Source organism: Eriocheir sinensis, chromosome 70 (assembly GCF_024679095.1).
Source record: "Eriocheir sinensis breed Jianghai 21 chromosome 70, ASM2467909v1, whole genome shotgun sequence".
Classification (NCBI taxonomy): Eukaryota; Metazoa; Arthropoda; class Malacostraca; order Decapoda; family Varunidae; genus Eriocheir; species Eriocheir sinensis.
In genome coordinates, this window is record NC_066578.1 from 1,449,879 (window position 1) to 1,471,141 (window position 21,263).

A 21,263-nucleotide genomic window follows, 5' to 3' on the forward strand; every position below is an offset into this window, starting at 1 on the left:
TGTATATAGTAAAGGAAGCTACATAGCACAATGAGGGTCGATGTTTAGGATTATAACAACGATTCTATGACATGTGGCAGAGATTTTTTCCCATGTGCCACATTGCGGTGGTGGTGGTGGTTCTTAGTACCTACCTCGCTGCGCCAAACTTAGAAACTGAAAAAAAAAAAAAACTATTATAACCTTCTTGAGAGAGTGTGTGTGTGTGTGTGTGTGTGTGTGTGTGTGTGTGTGTGTGTGTGTGTGTGTGTGTGTGTGTGTGTGTGTGATAATATGCCTTAAAAATACATTATTCAACTCACGGAGGTTTCCTGAACTCACAAAACCGTTCTGAAAGCAGGAAATCAAAGAAAGGCATAACAAATCAAGGTTCCGTATTAGTATAGGCATCGCTTGGCACGCTGTACCACCAAATAATCACCGCCTTACCATAATATAACGATAATACATCTTTTGAGGTAATATGCATACAATTTATATCATTCATGGCAGGAAAGCAAAGAAAGACATAGAAAGTAAGGGTTCCGTATTAGTATAGGCTTCGCTTGGCACGCTGTACCACCAAATATTCACCGCCTTACCATAATATAACGATAATACATCTATTCTTTGTTCTCCTGTTTTTTTTTTTAGTATTTCAAGGCTTTATGGGTTGATTTAGAGGTAATATGCATACAATTTATATCATTCATGGCAGGAAAGCAAAGAAAGGCATGAAAACAAGTATTGGGTATTAAGGCTTCGTTTGCCATACAGCATCACCAAATATTTGACGCCTTACCATAATTTAACATCTTCTTAACCTTCAACTCTTAGAAAGCGGGAATTAAGGAACTACAGCAAAAATGAGAATTACGTATTACTAGGCTTCGATTTGTAGCGGCATAATTCAGCGACAAAATATGTATCTCCTCAACCCTTTGCCTTCTTCAGGGGACGCCCACCCCCCTCAGGCACTGCAGAAGGCGCCGCAGGGAAGAGACGGCGCAGAAAAAAAAATTAAATAAGAAATATAATAGAAAATCTTAGCTTGGGAGGACCTGGAGGCCATGGAGAGAGAGAGAGAGAGAGAGAGAGAGAGAGAGAGAGAGAGAGAGAGAGAGAGAGAGAGAGAGAGAGAGAGAGAGAGAGAGAGAGAGAGAGAGAGAGAGAGAGAGAGAGAGAGAGAGAGAGAGAGAAAAGGGGGGGAATGTAACTCGTTGTAGGTAAATTGTGCAGGCGGCCTAAGTGGCTCAGTGACCGACGGGGCCGCTTTCCCAGTCTCTTGCTCTTGCTCTTGCTGTACAGGTGACCCGTTGGAGAGTCAGGCCTTCGTATCGGCACAACCTGTAAAAATAAAAACAACACAAGCAGTATCCATTACAAATCTTCCTATTCCCTATTTCTTACATACCACATCTTCATGGCTTCTATAATTCTCTCATTTGCTTCATCACTCAGTCCCAGCAGCAGCAGCATCCATTCCCTCTCTGTCCTTGCAATCCTCCCATTCACATCCCAGCCCACCTCACTCAGTGCCACCCTCATCATCTCCGTCCTTTCTCTCCGGTGCCTCCCACACACCAGTATCACATGCACGACAGTTTCATCCACACCCCTGTCACACATCTGACACACTTTGCTGCGGGACTCAGGCCACCTGTAATTTCTTGCATTCACATTCATACACTGCGCCCGAGCTTGGAAGAGAAGATCACCACCCAGGCTTCCATCATACCAGCTGACACACTGCGGGGCTTCCTTTTCCCTGTACCACTCCAAAGTAGTCTTTCGCTCCATCGCATGCTTCCACCTCCTCAGACCGTCACCTTTCACTGCACTGTCTATCTCTCTCTTCCACTTTCTCACATCCCATTCTAGACCCTCACTGTTCCTGTCAGTCACCTTCCATTCAAAGAAGCGCCTCCCTTCGATCCTTTCTGCTCACCCACCTGACTCGCATACCACTGTCACCAACCATTCTCATGCAGTTCTTAATCCATTTGCTCTCATGCACACTCCACAAGTAAACCTTCCGTGCCAGTCTTGCGTCATCCATTCGTTCCAGTCTAACTTTGTATCTAAGGGTAGCCTTCCTAAATCTTTCCAAAAAGGCGCGTCCATACCAGGAATCTTTGTATGACAACAATGTATCCCAGACGTTTCCCAAGTGTTTCGGTAAATCACTGGGATACATTTGAATACCCTCGGGAAATAATGTTTCCTGTCCACACCTCAGGGTTGTTCTCAGGATGTCGGTGTGTGCGGAGACTACTGCAATGGCCTCTGTGTTTTACTTATTATTGCACTCACTGGAGAGCAAAAAGAAGACAAGGGAACGCGTATGGGTGAGGTCGTTTACAGAAAGTTGAGCATTACAGAATGACTTACTTTTGGCTGAGCCGAGATTAATGGAGCAGGGTTGAATTAATTAAAAAATTTCTTAGAAGGTCAACCACTGATTTTGAAGAACTATTACGAACGGTGGCTCCCAAAATACCATGAATCGATACCAGGCACAGAAAAGCCATTCCAGCTTCCAGCAGCCTGCAGCCATAATCTGACAGGCGGAGATCCGTTTACGAGCCTCATTAACACCTTCGAAATGTCAAAGCTGAGTTTCCATACAAACTTTCCTGGAGTGGGCGGTCCTGAGAAACAGTTGGGAAGTACTTGAGATTAAAATTTTGTTTTCCATCCTGGATGGAAAACACGAGAAACTTTTGCGCGCTCGCGCGCGCGTATATGCGGGTGTGGGTGTGTGTCTGTGGGTGTGGGTGTATATGTATATATATGTATAGTCACACACGAGTGTGACTTGGTATGTGTGGCGAGTGGGAATGTGGGGTGACTTGTTATGTGGGGCGAGTGGGAATGTGGGGCCCCACATTTCAACTCGTCCCACATAACAAGTCACCCCACATAACAAGTCGCCCCACATTTCAACTCGTCCCACATAACAAGTCACCCCACATAACAAGTCACCCCACATTTCAACTCGCCCCACATACCAAGTCGCCCCACATAACAAGTCGCCCCACATTTCAACTCGTCCCACATAACAAGTCACCCCACATTTCAACTCGCCCCACATACCAAGTCGCCCCACATAACAAGTCGCCCCACATTTCAACTCGTCCCACATAACAAGTCACCCCACATTTCAACTCGCCCCACATAACAAGTCGCCCCACATGTCACCGCGCCCCCCATAACAAGTCACCCCACATTTCAACTCGCCCCACATAACAAGTCGCCCCACATTTCAACTCGCCCCACATAACAAGTCACCCCACATTTCAACTCGCCCCACATAACAAGTCGCCCCACATTTCAACTCGCCCCACATAACAAGTCGCCCCACATTTCAACTCGCCCCACATAACAAGTCACCCCACATTTCAACTCGCCCCACATAACAAGTCGCCCCACATTTCAACTCGCCCCACATAACAAGTCGCCCCACATTTCAACTCGCCCCACATAACAAGTCACCCCACATAACAAGTCACCCCACATTTCAACTCGCCCCACATACCAAGTCGCCCCACATAACAAGTCGCCCCACATTTCAACTCGTCCCACATAACAAGTCACCCCACATTTCAACTCGCCCCACATACCAAGTCGCCCCACATAACAAGTCGCCCCACATTTCAACTCGTCCCACATAACAAGTCACCCCACATTTCAACTCGCCCCACATAACAAGTCGCCCCACATTGCAACTCGCCCACACATAACAAGTCACCCACATTTCAACTCGCCACATACCAAGTCGCCATAACAAGTCGCCCACATTTCAACTCGTCCCACATAACAAGTCACCCCACATTTCAACTCGCCCCACATAACAAGTCGCCCCACATTTCAACTCGCCCCACATAACAAGTCACCCCACATAACAAGTCGCCCCACATAACAAGTCACCCCACATAACAAGTCGCCCCACATAACAAGTCGCCCCACATAACAAGTCACCCCACATAACAAGTCGCCCCACATAACAAGTCACCCCACATAAAAAGTAGACCCACATAACAAGACCCCCCACAGAACAAGTCGCCACATAACAAGTCACCCCACATAACAAGTCTCCCCACATAACAAGTCACCCCACATAACAAGTCGCCCCACATACCAAGTCGCCCCACATACCAAGTCGCCCCACATACCAAGTCGCCCCACATACCAAGTCGCCCCACATTTCAACTCGCCCCACATAAGTCGCCCACATACCAAGTCGCCCCACATACCAAGTCGCCCCACATAACAAGTCGCCCCACATAACAAGTCCTTACATACCAAGTCGCCCCACATACCAAGTCGCCCCACATACCAAGTCGCCCCACATTTCAACTCGCCCCACATACCAAGTCGCCCACATACCAAGTCGCCCCACATTTCAACTCGCCCCACATACCAAGTCGCCCCACATAACAAGTCGCCCCACATACCAAGTCGCCCCACATTTCAACTCGCCCCACATACCAAGTCGCCCCACATAACAAGTCGCCCCACATACCAAGTCGCCCCACATTTCAACTCGCCCCACATACCAAGTCGCCCCACATAACAAGTCGCCCCACATACCAAGTCGCCCCACATAACAAGTCGCCCCACATACCAAGTCGCCCCACATTTCAACTCGCCCCACATACCAAGTCGCCCCACATAACAAGTCGCCCCAATAAACTCGCCCAATGTCATCATTCAGGTAAGGTCATGGAGTCCCAGAGGACCCAGGTATAGGGCGAGTTCCTTGCAGGTGTGTGTGTCTGTGTGTGTGTGTGTGTGTATCTCTCTCTCTCTCTCTCTCTCTCTCTCTCTCTCGGGCAATTAGTTGAAAAATTATGTAATTATCGTGGAGCCTCGCTGGAGGAGTTTGGATCTTCGGGAACTACCGCACGTGAAGCTCCGGATTACCTCTCTTTCTCTGTCACACACACACACTGACCACACTACGAAGCACACACACTCACTTAAGCGCTCTCCACTCGCTGCCCGCTTTTCTGCATTGTGTCGTTCGTGTGTGTCATAATATATATTGTGTATAGATAAACCAGCAACAGCCCGTCAAGCTGTGTATGAATGGGCCAATCATACTGACGTGATATTCCTGATGTAAATAAAACCCCACACTGGCAGGCAGACGATGGAGTTATATTTTGAACCAAACAGTTTCGGTGGACACTAGCTGCCACCATCTTCAGTGGTGTAAAGGAAGAGTAGAAGTAGTTACAATGGTTCACAATTCTCCATACATACAACACAGAACAGGTAAATATGGGAGGGGCAGGACAGGGAGGGATGGGTAAGTCCGTCAGGTCCATTCGAAGGAATTAAGGTCACCGCCCCGCCCCAACGCTGCGACTGACATATAGGGGGATGAAGGGGACGGGAAGAGTAGAAAGAGGTATAAGGATTAGCAAAATCATCTTATTTACACATAGGAACGGGTAAAAATGGGAGGGAGAGGTCAAGGATGGGTGGCCAACCCTGAGCCATAAGGTCAAGACACCCCGCCCAAAGCTATGACTAACAGCTGGGGGGATTAAGTGGGGGCGGGAAGAGATTTCTCCATCAGTGACCCCATTACCGGATCGAGCTTGAAATTACCGTCACATAAATTAAAATTGCTATGTTTCTTTGGATCAATTGAACAATCGCCCCCCCAGACCGCTCTGGTGGGACGATTCTTCAGTTGGGCAGAGTTGGGGGGCGATTCTTCAGTTGGGCAGAGTTGGGGGGCGATTCTTCAGTTGGGCAGAGTTGGGGGGCGATTCTTCAGTTGGGCAGAGTTGGGGGGCGATTCTTCAGTTGGGCAGAGTTGGGGGGCGATTCTTCAGTTGGGCAGAGTTGGGGGGCGATTCTTCAGTTGGGCAGAGTTGGGGGGCGATTCTTCAGTTGGGCAGAGTTGGGGGGCGATTCTTCAGTTGGGCAGAGTTGGGGGGCGATTCTTCAGTTGATGACAGGACTACAGCGGGCGGCCAAAACCTCACCAGTAGACCTGACATCAGGGGATCAAAACCTCACCCTAACATTCATGACTAACCTGACACAACTTGTGATCAGTTTTAGCACCACTGGGTTCATGTATTCTGTCTATTGTTCGCCATGGCCCGTGACACATTCAAGCCTGCCGTGCTCCCTCCGCTGACCGAGGATCCTTTGCCTGTGATCAATTGGCTTAAACAACATCGACTTTCTTCATTCATATCTGCAGGAATTTATGTGGCGCGACCGATTTTTTGCCAATGCATTTGAAAATCAGTGTATTCATTTTTTCCGCTCAATTCCCTATGTGAAAAATGCAAAAAATAAAGTGCTCCACATATGCTGTGTATTCTCACACCCATTTAGTATACATTTACATAACAATAAAACTATTAGTTATAAATAATGCAATATATAGAATCTAAGATTATGCATAATAAATGGCATTAACCAAATATAATAGGGGGGCTCCCGTGGTCCCGTGGTAAAGTCTCGGCCTTGCGCTTCGGCAGGGTGCCTGGAGCGTATGGGTTCGAGACCTATCCTGTGCCATGGGGGTGGAAAGGTGGGCTCTTTCCGACACCTTCAGCCCCGTTGTTGGGCCTCCTCCTTGAAAGAATTGGGTATCTCTCTACCAGCCGTCTGGGGGGTTGCGCGGTATGCTCCGCCTTCCTCCATTGGGGAATATCCCCAACGAAAATACCAAAAAATATATATATATAATATATTATAATTTCCGATATTTCAAGTTGGGGGGTCGATTCTTCAGTTGAGCAGAAATGGTGGGGCGAATCTTCAATTGGGAACTCTGGGGGGGGGGGGGGATTCTTCAATTGATCCGTTTCTTTATACACATTGCCTCAATAACCTTACGTTGTTTATATGACAGGTGGCTGTTTTATCAAGAAATACTATGATTTATATTTTCCATATGTTTAAAGATAGCACCAACTTGGAAAATGATTCTACATGTGTCGTTTATACAATAAATAAAAGTTCCTAAAACTTGTTATTTTCTTGTAACAATAAAACATATGGAGTTTTCTTCTTTTAATGAAAGAGATAATATATTAATACAAAATTTTACGGCATATTTTCCTTCTCCTTGCATAAACAATGACATTATCATGAAAGACAGTGTGCTGGGGAGAGATGATATAACATGGGGCGAGTTTGTTGGGGCGACTTGTACGTTATGTGGGGCGAGTTGGAATGTGGGGTGACTTGGAATGTGGGGCGACTTGGAATGTGAGGCGACTTGGAATGTGGGGCGACTTGGAATGTGGGGCGAATTGGTATGTGGGGCGACTTGGAATGTGGGGCGACTTGGAATGTGGGGCGACTTGGAATGTGGGGCGACTTGGAATGTGGGGTGAGTTGGTATGTGGGGTGACTTGGTATGTGGGGCGACTTGGAATGTGGGGTGACTTGGTATGTGGGACGAGTTGGAATGTGGGGTGAGTTGGTATGTGGGGTGACTTGGTATGTGGGGCGACTTGGAATGTGGGGTGACTTGGTATGTGGGGCGAGTTGGAATGTGGGGTGACTTGGTATGTGGGGCGAGTTGGAATGTGGGGTGACTTTGAATGTGGGACGAGTTGGAATGTGGGGTGAGTTGGTATGTGGGGAGACTTGGTAAGTTGGGCGACTTGGAAATTTGGGTGACTTGGAATGTGGGGCGAGTTGGAATGTGGGGTGACTTGGTATGTGGGGCGAGTTGGTATGTAAGGCGAGTTGGAATGTGGGGTGACTTGGTATGTGGGGCGAGTTGGAATGTGGGGTGACTTGGTATGTGGGGCGAGTTGGAATGTGGGGTGACTTGGTATGTGGGGCGAGTTGGTATGTGGGGCGACTTGGTATGTGGGGCGACTTGGTATGTGGGGCGAGTTGGAATGCGGGGTGACTTGGTATGTGGGGCGAGTTGGTATGTGGGGCGAGTTGGTATGTGGGGCGAGTTGGAATGCGGGGTGACTTGGTATGTGGGGCGAGTTGGAATGTGGGGTGACTTGGTATGTGGGGCGAGTTGGAATGTGGGGTGACTTGGAATGTGGGGCGACTTGGAATGTGGGGCGACTTGGAATGTGGGGCGAGTTGGAATGTGGGGTGACTTGGAATGTGGGGCGACTTGGAATGTGGGGCGAGTTGGAATGTGAGGTGACTTGGAATGTGGGGCGACTTGGAATGTGGGGCGAGTTGGAATGTGGGGTGACTTGGTATGTGGGGCGAGTTGGAATGTGGGGTGACTTGGTATGTGGGGCGAGTTGGAATGTGGGGTGACTTGGTATGTGGGGCGAGTTGGAATGTGGGGTGACTTGGAATGTGGGGCGAGTTGGAATGTGGGGTGACTTTGAATGTGGGGCGAGTTGGAATGTGGGGTGACTTGGTATGTGGGACGAGTTGGAATGTGGGGTGACTTTGAATGTGGGGCGAGTTGGAATGTGGGGTGACTTTGAATGTGAGGTGACTTGGAATGTGGGGTGACTTGGTATGTGGGACGAGTTGGAATGTGGGGTGACTTGGAATGTGGGGCGAGTTGGAATGTGGGGTGACTTGGTATGTGGGGCGAGTTGGAATGTGGGGTGACTTGGTATGTGGGGCGAGTTGGAATGTGGGGCGACTTGGTATGTGGGGCGAGTTGAAATGTGGGGTGACTTGGTATGTGGGGCGAGTTGGAATGTGGGGCGACTTGGTATGTGGGGCGAGTTGGAATGTGGGGTGACTTGGTATGTGGGGCGAGTTGGAATGTGGGGTGACTTGGTATGTGGGGCGAGTTGGTATGTGGGGCGAGTTGGAATGCGGGGTGACTTGGTATGTGGGGCGAGTTGGAATGTGGGGTGACTTGGTATGTGGGGCGAGTTGGAATGTGGGGTGACTTGGAATGTGGGGCGACTTGGAATGTGGGGCGACTTGGTATGTGGGGCGAGTTGAAATGTGGGGTGACTTGGTATGTGGGGCGAGTTGGAATGGGGCGACTTGGTATGTGGGGCGAGTTGGAATGTGGGGTGACTTGGTATGTGGGGCGAGTTGAAATGTGGGGTGACTTGGTATGTGGGGCGAGTTGAAATGTGGGGCGACTTGGTATGTGGGGCGAGTTGAAATGTGGGGTGACTTGGTATGTGGGGCGAGTTGGAATGTGGGGCGACTTGGTATGTGGGGCGAGTTGAAATGTGGGGCGACTTGGTATGTGGGGCGAGTTGGAATGTGGGGCGAGTTGGAATGTGGGGTGACTTGGTATGTGTGGCGACTTGGAATGTGGGGTGACTTGGTATGTTGGTCGAGTTGGAATGTGGGGTGACTTGGAATGTGGGGCGACTTGGAATGGGGCGACTTGGAATGTGGGGCGAGTTGGAATGTGGGGCGAGTTGGAATGTGAGGTGACTTGGAATGTGGGGCGACTTGGAATGTGGGGCGAGTTGGAATGTGGGGTGACTTGGAATGTGGGGCGACTTGGAATGTGGGGCGAGTTGGAATGTGGGGCGAGTTGGAATGTGGGGTGACTTGGAATGTGGGGCGACTTGGAATGTGGGGCGAGTTGGAATGTGGGGTGACTTGGTATGTGGGGCGAGTTGAAATGTGGGGTGACTTGGTATGTGGGGCGAGTTGGAATGTGGGGCGACTTGGTATGTGGGGCGAGTTGAAATGTGGGGCGACTTGGTATGTGGGGCGAGTTGGAATGTGGGGTGACTTGGTATGTGGGGCGAGTTGGTATGTGGGGCGAGTTGGAATGCGGGGTGACTTGGTATGTGGGGCGAGTTGGAATGTGGGGTGACTTGGTATGTGGGGCGAGTTGGAATGTGGGGTGACTTGGAATGTGGGGCGACTTGGAATGTGGGGCGACTTGGAATGTGGGGCGAGTTGGAATGTGGGGTGACTTGGAATGTGGGGCGACTTGGAATGTGGGGCGAGTTGGAATGTGAGGTGACTTGGAATGTGGGGCGACTTGGAATGTGGGGCGACTTGGAATGTGGGGCGAGTTGGAATGTGGGGTGACTTGGTATGTGGGGCGAGTTGGAATGGGGGGTGACTTGGTATGTGGGGCGAGTTGGAATGTGGGGTGACTTGGTATGTGGGGCGAGTTGGAATGTGGGGTGACTTGGAATGTGGGGCGAGTTGGAATGTGGGGTGACTTTGAATGTGGGGCGAGTTGGAATGTGGGGTGAATTTGAATGTGAGGGGACTTGGAATGTGGGGTGACTTGGTATGTGGGACGAGTTGGAATGTGGGGTGACTTGGAATGTGGGGCGAGTTGGAATGTGGGGTGACTTGGTATGTGGGACGAGTTGGAATGTGGGGTGACTTGGTATGTGGGGCGAGTTGGAATGTGGGGTGACTTGGTATGTGGGGCGAGTTGGAATGTGGGGTGACTTGGTATGTGGGACGAGTTGGAATGTGGGGTGACTTTGAATGTGGGGCGAGTTGGAATGTGGGGTGACTTGGTATGTGGGGCGAGTTAGAATGTGGGGTGACTTTGAATGTGGGGCGAGTTGGAATGTGGGGTGACTTGGTATGTGGGGCGAGTTGGAATGTGGGGTGACTTGGAATGTGGGGTGACTTGGAATGTGGGGCGACTTGTTATGTGGGGCGAGTTGGTATGTGGGGCGACTTGGAATGTGGGGCGACTTGACTAGGAAGCCTCAGTGACTGTTCTCTATAATCATTCTTATATTTCATTCTTCAGCTTCTTGTTGCGCTGACTTTGACCAAAGGAAATTTCTAGTATATGATTGTTTGATACGATTGATTATAGGAAATTATGGGACTATATTAAATGTATTATTATTATGATTATTAGTTATTATTACTATTACTATTATTATTATTAGCATCATTGCTGTTTAAGTAATTAATTTCATCTTCATTATCAACATCAGGTATTTGGGGTTAGAGAAGAAAGGAGGCTTTTATGTAAGGGAAATAAGTGTTCTTTTTCCAGCACACGGGCTGTCTGTTGTGTATTGTTTATGCCTTGGTGTGTTGAGGTGATATTGGGCATTACGAATGTTCTGCATAATTACTCTGGAATGGCTCTTACCTCATTAAGCGACAATAGGTTACTATCTAGGGGGATGGGGGGTCCAGGGTTACGAGGTAGGAGGGGTTTAAACGGCTGAAGTGTGAGAAATAGTTCTTACCTTATTAAGTGGTCATGGGTTGCTATCCGTGAGGCAAGGCAGGGTGCGCTGTGGGGAATATTCCTGTGCCATTATTACCACAAAAAAAAAAGTATCTTTTTACTGGTTTGCGCAGAAAAATACAATCTCCACACACACAAAAATAATAATAATAAAAATAAAATTAAAAAATTGCTCATGAAAAGGCATTTGGACAGCATAGGGATAAACTGGAGTAGAAAGTCGAGTGCATCAAAGCCACTGAAAGGGTGGAGGCATGTGGTTAGTAAGTCCAGATGAACAGTTAGCATGAAAATCACTGCAATTATTTTTTCTTTATACTGACAGGATCAGTTATTCCTCCCTTGAGCTTGAGAGATAGGGCACCCAAGTTTGAAGCTCTTTCAGAGATGTTGCTGGCTGGGGAACACACAGACAGCATGTGGTCAGACTCTGGGTGAATGACACACAAGAAACTGATTAAGAAAAGATAAAAGAATGATGCAATGTTCAGCCTTCCAGACATGGCATTGATCAGTAAAACATATTAAGAGTAAATGCTGTGTGCCAAAAGCATTCATTTAAATTTACAATGAAATAATTTTAAAACATACAATGCAATGTCCTTCACTCAATCCTGTAAAGAAACAGTTAGGTAAACACACACACACATGCACCTCTGACAGCTTAGACGGGAAAGTGCTGTGCTGCCAGGCTTCACGACCTGACAGGCGCCGGGTCGAGCCCCACTCAGGCTGTTTTTTTTGCTGACTAAGGAGTGGTTACTGTCCCCTCTTGAGCAAGGAGGATGGGGTGTATGTGAGATCCTGACAGTACCTAGAGATCGGCTATTGAGCCTTACAGTTGCTCTAATCGGAAGAGTACTTGCTTGCGATTACAAGTCCAACTCATGATCAGGCCATGGTGGTACACACACACACACACACACACACACACACACACACACACACACATAATTACATACATACATACACACACACACACACACACACACACACATTTCCAGGTGATGTGTTTGGGTGTGAGGTTCAAGCCACACCCAAAGATCCATCACTTGCGAGCTCCAAGTTCATTTGGCGATCATGAGTACAGCGCGAAGTCAGATCATGGTGAATCACACACACACACACACACACACACACTTGCTAAGAGGGAGGAGAAACACACCGACATGAGGGGTCACATTTTAATTTTCTGCAAAATTTAACAAGGTTTATTTTCAGTTCACATGACAGAAAACTAGACCTTCCATGTGACAGTGTTGGGGATTTTTTTTTTTAAAGAGGTGATCCATACATGAACACACGAAGACAAGCAATCACTGACTAGTTGTAGGGACATGACACCAAGCTATGACTAGAGATCATTTACACATACATGCAGCCATACAGTCTGACTAATAAGGGGTCACCAGAATTCACAAGAACTAATATGCAAACCTAAGAATTGTTTTTCTCATACACACACAAAAAATCATTTAGTTCACCAAACCTTTGTTCTTACATTTTAGAATCATGATGGCTTTCCTAGTTTCTCTAAATACCTCAAGTAAAAAGTTTTTGTACCTGTTGTTTCGTACTATGTTAGTGTCTGCAGCGTTTTGTCAAGACCAACAGGTAAAGTCTTCTCTACATGTCGAGGTTTAGATAAGAAACATGTATGAAGCACCCGCGCCTGCTATACCATATTGTTCATTAATTTACTAAACACTGATATTTAGCTACAGTCAGCTTCCCCTTCAACACCATCACACATGAATCCAAACCTAGTTGTGGCCTTTAATTTGATCACATTAACACGATTGTAAGTCTATAAAACACAACCATGAGGGGACACCCACACACACCCACACACACACAGGTTTGATTGAAGGGGAGGCTGAGAAGTCCTCTTGTAGGTTCTAGTTGTCATGAGCTGTTCGGTTCGGGCAGTTTTCTTCTGTGGTCTCACTTCATCCAAAATCCAGGACAGTACACAAGATGACACTTCACTGGTGGGCAATTTATCCTGAAAGTGGAGGAATGTTTTGACACTGTCCAAAACTCCCCTTTCAATGTCTTTGTAAAGGGAAAGTCTCTTCTCACAATTGAGAAAAATATACTTCTAATGATGAAGTTCTCTTATAGTAAAATCAAAAGCATTCTATCTTCAGAAAGGATTTACAGTCTTTAGTACCAACTTGACGAAACTTGGTTACTAACTTCTGCACCCCATCATTCTTAAGTTGCATGTCCCTTCCTGTGTGTCAAAACAATCTGACAGACTATTAAAATAATTAGAAGCTGACAAATGCAAACTATATTGCTCTCTGAGGTTCAGTAAGTGTAAGAAATTGTCAAAGGATAAAATCTAGTAATATACTTATGAGCTTGTGGAGGAAATGCAATCCATGAAACTCAGCTTGTAAGTTTTATGACAAGTGACCTCACTGCAACTAAAACAGTTGACATCAGAATTTGACATGAATGACATCATTATAAGTTTTTAATCCTGAACCACTTCTTTGGAGAGGAAAAAAGGCATTGCTTTCTTAAGAAGTAGTATGTTAACTGAGGTGCAAAGACAAGAAAAATGCTTTGATATATATCAAGCTATTTTTTCTATCTTCCAAATAATTGTCCTATTGGTAAATTGTCATTTTCTCAAATATAGTGTCCCCATCCCATGCTTAAAATATCAGTATGTATCTGGGTCCATGCATTATTAATGCCATTGTAAAATTCATTGAATTTTCTTGGAATGATTATACAACATAGCACTGCTGTGGCCTTTATTTATTTATTTTTTAGGTATTGTGTAAGCTCCTTTTGAAACATTAGGAGGTTTTGATCTAAATATGTTTACATGAATGCACTGAATACCAACTATTTATTTTTGATAAATGGAGGAGGATAGGCCTACACCTCAAACTAAACTTTTTTAAGATAGATTTCTTAAGTTTTCAATGGATTGTTTTCCAAGTGTTTAGTCTATGTTTGTTGTTTCTAAATTACAAAATGAGACATTCATAATGATATTTCAATTTATTTATCTGTTATGAATGTTCAAGAGTAAAGATTATGAAGCAAAATAAGGAAGAGAAGAAAACCATAAACTCAGGGCATGAGGTGAGGACCTGGCAAGAATTGTTTATGCAGGAGGTAGCAATCCCACAAATACTTCAAGGTAAAACCTAAATCCTAGGAAAAAGGACAAAGCAGTTCTACTTTCAGTCATTTCAGTCCCAGCCAAACATACTTAACTCCATAAGCAAAATTCTAATTCTAATGAAGTCTAAATTAAAAATGTAAGGTTTTCATTATGTTTGTTCAGACTGATCAAGTGCCTGCTTTAATCAGTCACATGACAGCATGACTAAAGGACCTAGGAGCTGATTTCTATGGAGTTTGTGCGCAAGGCATTTCATTTTTACCCTCCTATGCAAAAGGGATCAACAACATATAGCTAAAATAATAAATGTTATCAGGAATGTTACTGCAACAAATCAGATTAATCGAGATACACTATTAAATAGACTATTGTACTAAGTCAGATTAAATTAGTGCAATGTTAACTGTGGCTAAGACACTGAGATAACTTCAGCACATAGAATCTTTTTGTAATGAGGAGCACAGCCGAAGTACAGCTTTGTTGTAGAAACTATATGATGACCTGCATGTGGCAGAGCAACAACTCACAGGAACCTATATATGCCTCAGGCTCTCCCCTTTTGAAAACACAAGAAGACCAATGAAGATATGAAATTCTGAGCTGGTTACCAATGTCACTTATTTTATTTTAGCTGACATTTAAAGAATGAAATTATCTGATACTCATGATTGTAATTTAGTCGAGAGATCATAAACCTGGAATTATTCAGTAATAAACAACTGTCTACAGGTGTGCCTGATGCAAACTGAAAGACTATGTGTTAAAATGGTGCTGACTTTTCTCAATGCTTTGTTATAACTAAAAGTCTACTCTCTACTAGGATTTCTAACTGACACTGATATGTCAATTCATTACTAAGAGCACAAAAGGTGGAACTCATAAGTATACTTTAAGAATTCCATCTAAAAAGGTTATTTATATTTATGTAAGAAATAAATGCACTAAGTCTTAGGAGACTGTTCATATTCACAGGTTAGCTATTGGTAAAAATTTACTGATGAATATTATGGAAAATCAACCAAATCATGGGAACACACCCTGTGCAATTCAAAGGTTCATTGCAAACCACCACCCACGGACTGATGTAATGGAAGATAGCTTACAGTACTACTTGATCCGTTACTAGAGGAAAGCTGAGAGGGCTTCCGAGAAACATCAAGCATAGTACAGTTCACATCCTACACTGGTTTTTAGTTACCCCAAGAAACTCACACAAGTATAAAAAAACATAATAATAATAATTCATGTGAGAGTAGAAGCAAGTGTGGGATTATGGACACCACCCACTTTGCACAATAACAATCAGGGGAGGGTGGTTGGCAGGGTCAAGAGAGGGAAGAGGGGATAGTTTAGGAGTGATATTGCTTCACACTAAAATTTACATCATGACATGGTTCATTCTTTTCAAAACAGTAAATTGTTATTAAAACACTGTATAATAATTATTCACCACTTAGGCTTGCCCTAGTACAACAGGACAGCATGTTTGTAATAATTAGGAGAATAGAGTAAATGAGGCACCTTCGATGTGTGGTCAACTGTGCTATTGTCACATTGCCAGCAGGTCTGCAGCCACTCAACAAAACAAACACTCTCTAGCTGTGATGACCATACCAAATGTTCAAAGGAACCATCGTCAGCCTCATACACCATGTCTGCAAACCTACATTACTTGCATGTTTTGTATCAAATGGTACAAAATATTTGGCCGTCTGACACTTATGCCTCAGCACTCGCCAACTTTTGGGGGGAAGAGTGACATTTGTTTTAACACAATGAAACATTGTTATATTAAATTTAGTTTCCTTCATAATTTCAACCATGTACTTCCTTGTACAAGCCTTAGTGGTCTTAGCAATGAAGTACAATTTATTGTTTTGAAGATGATTAACCTACCATGAATATGATATTCCAAGATAACAATGAACCTTGGGATTGCCAGGGTTAAGTTTCAAACTAAAGACTGCCATAGAATTATAATGGAAACTGAAACTGCAAGGAAAAAAGTTATTTATGAAAGAAATTAATAGGACAAGAAATTATTGTTTATTGCATTTTTAAGATGATTTTTAAAACATTTTCCCCATGATACAGCCCTGCTTTCCATTTGACCCGCCAGAGTGAAAACATGGCTGTATGGAACCACTCAAATAAGGCAAATGTGTGCCTTAACACACTAGATCCTCTCTAGAAGTAAAGAGTAATAGTGCATAGAGAGTGTACTTAAAATAATGTAACTGCATACACAAGATGTGGGAGTGAACATCTCGTAAACAAACAATTTATTAACACAGATAACATGGCAGAGAACAGTCTGATGACCAGTAACACATAACTACCAGGCAGTATCTGCCCGGTCTAGTCACTACCCTGTGCCTCCCGCCTCTAGGTCTGGTGTGTGGTTCAAAACTGTAAACTATCTGTATAATTGGTAATATTTTTATATCTACATATTTCTACAGGATGATAATGTACGCAAAGCTATTTGTAAGAAATTTAAAAGACATTATTGATAATTTCAAATTCAGCAACTATAAACATAAATAAGCCCCTATGATTTTTCCTTCTTATGGTGATAACCACAATTATTTTTATTTAAGTAAAATTAAAATGATATACAGCATTCTAGGATGCTAGGTTTGATCAGTTTACCAAAGAAAAGTATTATAGAGAGGATCTACTGTTTGCACTTATATCTTGCATGTGAAGGTGACGGTAATGTTGTATACATAATGAACGAAGTTTAGTAGTGAGTGAAGTGTTGTGTGAGACTAGTTAAGTTATAAAGTCACATTACTCCCACTGGTTGTTAAGTAATAAAGTCACATTTCTCCCACTGCTTGTTAAGTTATAAAGTCACATTACTCCCACTGGTTGTTAAGTAATAAAGTCACATTACTCCCACTGGTTGTTAAGTAATAAAGTCACATTACTCCCACTGGTTGTTAAGTTATAAAGTCACATTACTCCCACTGGTTGTTAAGTAATAAAGTCACATTACTCCCACTGGTTGTTAAGTAATAAAGTCACATTACTCCCACTGCTTGTTAAGTAATAAAGTCACATTTCTCCCACTGCTTGTTAAGTTATAAAGTCACATTACTCCCACTGGTTAAGTCTCAAAAGTCATGTCAGCAACAGGTATGCTTACTGAGTGTCCTGCACACCTGTTCTAGTCTCTCCTCACTGCTGCCATCTCCCCTCCAAGACTGGAAAGAATGACCTAATGTTGTGTAAGGGGAGACGGAAGCTTGCAGGTTGGTGGGCTGCCAGTTCATGCACAGGCAAACACTAAGTCACACAACACACACATGGATGCACACGCCACAAGTATTGAGAACTTCTACTCAACAGCTTGTGTATAATTTAATTTTCTTTATCAAAAATTACTTTCACAGTATACAAGAGAACCTCTTTTCAAAAATTTACCTGTCAAAATAAGACTGATTATATAAATGTATTGAATTGATGTGTGATTATATAAATGTATTGAATTGATGTGTGATTATATAAATGTATTGAATTGATGTGTGAATCCCTTTCATAGCTAGGTGTGATAGATATGGGATAATGAAAGAGCACCTATGTGAGGGGTTATTCCTACACTTGTTGACATGGACTTCATAATCTTGAATGATCATACAACTCGGCAGGTTCACTGTGGAGTACTATGGCCCCTTGACCTATTCTAATAAGCCTGCCAACCTTGGTGTTGTTCACAAACTTCTTTACATCATAACTTAATTCAAAGTCCCAATTATTAATTTAAATAATAAACAACCATGGACCCAGTATGACACCCTAAAAGACCCCACTAATTAGCAACACTAGTCAGAATTTTCACTATTAACCCGGTAGCAGCGACGAGCCAAATTTGTGGCTTTACCGTGTAGCAGTGACGGGCCAAATTTGTGGCTTTACCGTGTAGCAGTGACGGGCCAAATTTGTGCCATGATTTAAACCCCTCAAAATAGATGATACATAAACTGACCACAAATGCTTTGATATATATTATGAAATGGTTTGTGTGAGTGATGATTTTTTCTCATTTTTTTCGCTCAGAGGGACCATTAAGAAACATGATCCCCGCTGCTACCGGGTTAATCTGAGTTCTTTTTATTATAACTAAGCTTGCCTTAATCTAGTTTGGCACCTCAACTCCTATCCCATGAGGCTTTACTTTTTTCATTTCGAAGGTGGGATATTTTATCAAAATGTTGAGATGTATAATTTCAAGATAATCAGATAGTAGTATGTCATGGAAGACTCCTCCCCTTTTAAATTTGCATTTCAATGTGCCAAGTCTGATCCATTAAAAGAAAAATATACACGCAACTAACAGCAGTGACACCAAATGAAAATAATAAGACTAAGTTGCACTATAAGGAGGTTCTACTGTATAAATAATAATCACCACAAAATATTATAATTTCAACTTCATGATGACTTATAATGATTCCAAATTTTACTGCCAAAACAAGAAGAGCACAGCACCAGCTTCCTCACTGCAGGCCCCTGTTCATTAAAATAACATACAGCAGTAATAGCTGTCAAACTAGTTATTACATGACACCTCAAATATAACCTAAAGGAGACTAAATCAATTAATGGCAAAGTAGGACACTAATATTGTTTGGTGTGACATGAAAATAAAAGTCTTCTCGCTTAGGAACAGGGGCTGAGGGAGGAGTGAGTCAGCGCAGAGTAGCTGTGTGAGGATCAGGAGCTGTGGCAAGGTCTTGCATGGCCACACTACTTCACCAAGCCAGTTGGCCTTGTGCGTTCACAGGCGAAGCATGATACAAATTACTTCCAGAGATGTTATGGCAAGGTACAAAGCTGATTGCAATTTTTTTTTGTAACACTTGAAAACTACATGTGACTTTGGATAGAAACAAAGTCATAACAATCACGGGTCCCATTTTCTGCATGGGCAGGGTGGGGAGCCAAGAAAGTTTGAAAATGCAAAAACTATTGGGCCAAATTTTTTTACTTTCTCTCTACAAGGTGTTGCTTACAGAGTCACACTTAAGTCCTTATGTACACACTTCTTGCCCCTATGACATGCTTTGTTCTGAGCTGCTCCACTTCCACACCACAGCGTCCCAATATGAGCCTTAACTCTGACCCTATGCAACATCTCAGTGCAATCAATCCACAGCTCATAGTCTCTGTAAACCGCTTGACACCAATTCACACAATCCCTAATGTGCCTTTCACCCTCCTGAGCATTTTGGCATCCCTGAGACAAAGCTTCGTTTCCTCCAAACACACACTTTACTATTTTCTCTTCATCCATCCTAACTAAATATCCAAATTTATCTTAACATTCCCTCATCTACTCTTTTTAACCCGGTAGCAGCGACGGGCCAAATTTGTGCCATGATATAAACCCAAAAAAACAGATGATACATAATCTGACCACAAATGCTTTGATATATATTATGAAATGGTTTGTGTGAGGGGTGATTTCTTCTCATTTTTCTCGTTTGGAGGGACCATTAAGAAACGTGATCCCCGCTGCTACCGGGTTAACATGGATCGTGCACAGCCACCTCTCTCTCACACCACCTAGTTTCTCACCTGGTCCTCCCTCCTGACTCAACACACTGACTCTTACATCCAACACATACACCTTTCTCTTACCAGTATTCATTATCCAATCTTCATGTTGGTGACTGGTGGCATCACATTCATTGCATATAACACTTTTGCCACCAATGACATTTCCCTTCCTCTTCCATGCATTATGCAAGGCTCCAATCACCATTGACCCCTCTACACCCTGAGCCTCAGTTCCAAGTTCATCTTGTCATAACTGGCTACATCTACTCCAAAGTACCTGAAGCACTCCCCTTCCTCCAACTGCCGGGTCTCACACAACCTCCCATGTCCTCCATCCCTGCAGCACTCACCATCACCTGACTCTTTGCTACATTTACCTTCAATTTTTGCCACCTACATACATTCCAAAATTCTTAGACAGGTCAATTTTTGTTCATACAAAAAAGTTTATAATTTAATGGGCATGAAATGGAATCAATAAGGTAGCTAACAAATCAAGCAGACAAATCTTAAAACTTCTCTGGTAGTGACCTTGGTAGAAGCCTTTAATGTAAGCATTGGTACAACTATGTCAAGTCTTTCTAAGGAAACCACTTCAGTCTAGTCTGAAAAGGAAATTGTAAACTACAGGAACTCTTATATTTCTAGCATTTTCTGATCTCAAAACTTACCAAAAAGGTAAAAGTATAAATAGATAAATTTTAAAAGATCTGTGACATTGAAATGTTACCTTGCTTTATTATAAGTTCTGGATAGTGTATGTTGACTCTTTACTTTTGAAACCACAAACCAGATATATTATTATTATTATTAGAAAATTTTATACATACACACATATATATATATATATATATATATATATATATATATATATATATATATATATATATATATATATATATATATATATATATATATATATATATATATATATATATATATATATATATATTCAAGGAAACATTAGCATTGTCACTGCCTTTGAAAAAATGGAAAGGATCTTAAATAAAGGGGTGAACAAACAGACCTGTGGACAGAAACAGTCAGAAGTCACAGTGAGGAGGTGCAGAGGGTACAAGAGACAGCCGTCTGTGTGACTGAAAGCACTAATACTCACGGCAAACAGGTTGGGGTCTGTTAGTGGACTCTCACGCCACTTATGCCACACATTCGCTCCTTCAGTCTCGTTTGTTTTTCCTGCTACTATTTTTACTGCATCGGAGCCTTTCTCAGCAGCAGCACCCTTCTTGCCAGCCAGGGTCTGTGCCAAGCTGTCCCAGATGCCTCCCATAAAGATGGCGCAGAACAGGTTCTCAAATGGTATGAAGGGGTCGTGGATGCCCAGCAGCAGGGAGGAAAGCTGAAAGAAGTAAAGGGGGCATTAAATAGCTATGACCTTACTACTCACTGGTTTACTAACAGAGAAGAATCCAGACAAAA

The 21,263-nt window shown here is 43.7% G+C and overlaps 1 long non-coding RNA gene across 1 annotated transcript; it reads right to left on the reverse strand.

Moving 5' to 3' along the window:
• Positions 1-12,280: 12,280 nt before the first annotated feature.
• Positions 12,281-21,034, reverse strand: LOC126988704 (uncharacterized). The gene is made up of 2 exons (XR_007742473.1): positions 20,941-21,034; positions 12,281-13,115 (listed from the first exon to the last, which is right to left on the reverse strand). It is a non-coding gene; the product is annotated as an uncharacterized LOC126988704 (long non-coding RNA).
• Positions 21,035-21,263: the final 229 nt, after the last annotated feature.